Source organism: Puma concolor, chromosome B2 (assembly GCF_028749965.1).
Source record: "Puma concolor isolate L17-30 chromosome B2, mPumCon1.1.hap2, whole genome shotgun sequence".
Taxonomy (NCBI): domain Eukaryota; kingdom Metazoa; phylum Chordata; class Mammalia; order Carnivora; family Felidae; genus Puma; species Puma concolor.
In genome coordinates this window covers 11,973,556-11,976,817 of record NC_141671.1, presented here as the reverse complement: position 1 = coordinate 11,976,817, position 3,262 = coordinate 11,973,556, and positions in this window count along the sequence as shown.

Sequence of the window (3,262 nt, the reverse complement as noted above, 5' to 3'; positions counted from 1 at the left end):
GCAGAGCCCAAGGTGGGCTTGAACTCACAAACCATGAGATCATGACCTGAGCCAAAGTGAGACACTTAACTGATGAGCCACCAAGGGGCCCAGGCACCCCACTTCTAAATAAGTCTTGAACCAAAGAAGACAGCAATACTGCAATAATAAATTAGTAACAATGGAGACACTATATGAAAGATTATAGAGTGATAAGCATACTGGCAAAAAAGTTAAGAAAGGGAAACAAACCATATTAAAGGAATGCTGGAGAAATAAATTAATAAAGCAAATATTAAAGAGTTGTAGCAATTAAAATATTTTTTATGTTTGAAAAAGAAGACAAGTAGAAAGATCTATATAGACAACGTGACCATCCGTTGGGGTGCAAAGATATTTCTTTGTGGTTTGAATTTGTTATAACAAGCATATTTTACAATTAAAAAATAGATGACAGGTAGGCAAATAAGGAATATTCTGGCTTTTGCAGGTTAGCTAGAAAGTGCCACTTACATTGATTATTTTTCCAATACCTTATGAAACATTTAAAAATTGATCATACAGTAGTTCAAAATTAGTATCAAGTTCTAAAATGCAAAAAATACACAAGCATCATTTCTGAGCTTAAGACAATGAGGCTAGAAAATGAGAATTAAAAACTAACTACAAGATTAACCATTAAATAGAGAGTTCTTTGATTTTTTAAATTTTTTCATTTATAAGTATCTTTAGGTTTTTGTGTTCTTGAGCAACTTTTAGCAACTTTTCTTTTTCTAAAAAATAATCCATTTGGATTATTTGGAATGAAACTGTCACATTGTATCAATGTATCTTCAGTACATTGAATAATGTTCATCAGAAAACATAGGTAAAAAGCTCTGAAGGACCAGCTGTGTAAATGAGTAATTATTTTTCAGACCTTCTAGGGTATTATATAATGTCTTCTGGACTTGGTCTTGAAGTCTGTATGGGTCAGCCTCAGTGGTAACAAACTGCACTGCTACTTGGTTTGGAGGACAAATTAGACTTTAGCCCTCCTGGAGCTTGAGTTCTTGGTATTAAAAACCATAGGAATAAAATTATTGAATTTCCACAAAGGATTGAGGGCTTGAGGCTTAAACTTAAACTGTTCTTCCTTGGTGTTCTACACCTGTAGTCTCTTTTTTTCTTTATTAACATTGCCAGAATTTTGTTCATTGTATTGGTTTTTTCTTCAAAAAACTAGTTATTGAATTTATTGACAGATTACACTACTGTTCTGATTTCTGGATTTTAATTTTTGATGGCTATCCCATTTATTTTCATTGTTTTACTTTTACAAATAATCCTATAGGAAATATGCTTGACTTGTATTTTTATACCCTCATGCTCATATTTCTGAAAGGTGGATTTCTAAAAGGGGAATTAATGAGTCAACAAAGCTCAGATGTTTTGAATGCTGGTGGATGCTACCAAATTACCCTTCCAAAAAGTTGTGCAAAATTACACTCCCTCCAACTGTGCATGAGTAACCTATTTCTCCATACCTCATCAACACTGGGTACCATTCATCTTGGTAATTCTTCCAGTCTGATAGACAAAAGCATGATATGGCTTATTTTTTTAATATGAAATTTATTGTCAAATTGGTTTCCATAAAACACCCAGTGCTCATCCCAACAGGTGCTTTTCTCAATGCCCATCACCCTCTTTCCCCTCCCTCCTACCCCTCATCAACCCCCAGTTTATCCTCAGTTTTTAAGAGTCTCTTGTGGTTTGCTTCCCTCCCGAACTTTTTTTTTCCCTTCCCCTCCCCTGTTGTCTTCTGTTAAGTTTCTCAGGATCCACATGAGAGTGAAACCATATGGTATCTGTCTTTCTCTGTATGGCTTATTTCACATAGCATAATACTCTCCAGTTCCATCCATGTTGCTACAAAAGGCCATATTTCATTCTTTCTCATTGCCATGTAGTATTCCATTGTGTATATAAACCACATTTTCTTTATCCATTCATCAGTTGATGGACATTTAGGCTCTTTCCGTAATTTGGCTATTGTTGAAAGCACTGCTATAAACATAGGGGTACAAGTGCCCCTATGCATCAGCACTCCTGTATCCCTTGGGTAAATTCCTAGCAGTGCTATTGCTGGGTCATAGGGTAGATCTATTTTTAATTTTTTGAGAAACCTCCACACTGTTTCCAGAGCGGCTGCACCAGTTTGAATTCCCACCAACAGTGCAAGAGGGTTCCTGTTTCTCCACATGCTCTCCAGCATCTATAGTCTCCTGATTTGTTCATTTTAGCCACTCTGACTAGCTTGAGGTGGTATCTCATTGTGGTTTTGACTTGTATTTCCCTGATGAGGAGTGATGTTGAACATCTTTCATGTGCCTGTTGGGATATGGCTTATTTAAGTACACAAAATTGATTGGGGGTGGGGAAAAGCTTATTCGATATAAAGAGGGTAAGTCATCGTGGTAGTAAGAATAAAAAATTGAGCCAGGATATTAAATTTAGAAAAGGGTGTACAGGTCAACAAAACTCCATGTCAAGAGAGAAAAATGGAGAAGCAATAAGGAATTATGGAATTTTTCCTTCTTTTGACCCCAAGAGTGAGGAGGCCAAGAACAGAGTGGGAACTGGATGAAGTTGGGTTCCAGTTTCTGTTCACATCCTGCATATTTCAACTCCAGACTAGCCTGGCAGTGGGGCCCCACTTATGATAAGGAGAATACATGGGGGGAAATCGCGTAAATAAAGTAAAATAATCATGAGGAGGGAAAGAGTGGCATTAGGCTAGTGGGCTCTGCCTTGGAGGGAGGTTAGGGAGAGATTTGGATGGAGTGCTGTCTGAGCCAAGGGTGAAATTCTAAGAATCTGAGTTGAGCATAAATAAAAGGGCTAAGATGAGCTGGCTGTTCAAGAGCTTTTGTGGCTTTTCCCTGGACTGGTTGCTTTCAGTGCTAATAAAGAAAGGTGCAGACAGAGGCAAAGGAGTGTTTTCCCCATTCATTTGTACCAACACCTTTGGCCTTTGTCTTTCATAATGTATTTGGCCTTTGTCTTTCATAATAGCTTTCTATTGCTGACTGGGTGGGAGCCACACTCAGCCTCCCACTGTGACCTATCTGGGCACCATCACCGCTCTCCAACGTGTGACCTGGGCACTTTTTCTGTTGGCTTCTTTCCTCTCGATGTCAGTCACTTTCTTCACACATCTCCTTCTTTTCAGCTTTTTACCTTACACTGTCCATACCTTTCGAGCTTTCACTTCAGCCCCGCTTCTCATATTTTGCAAGTA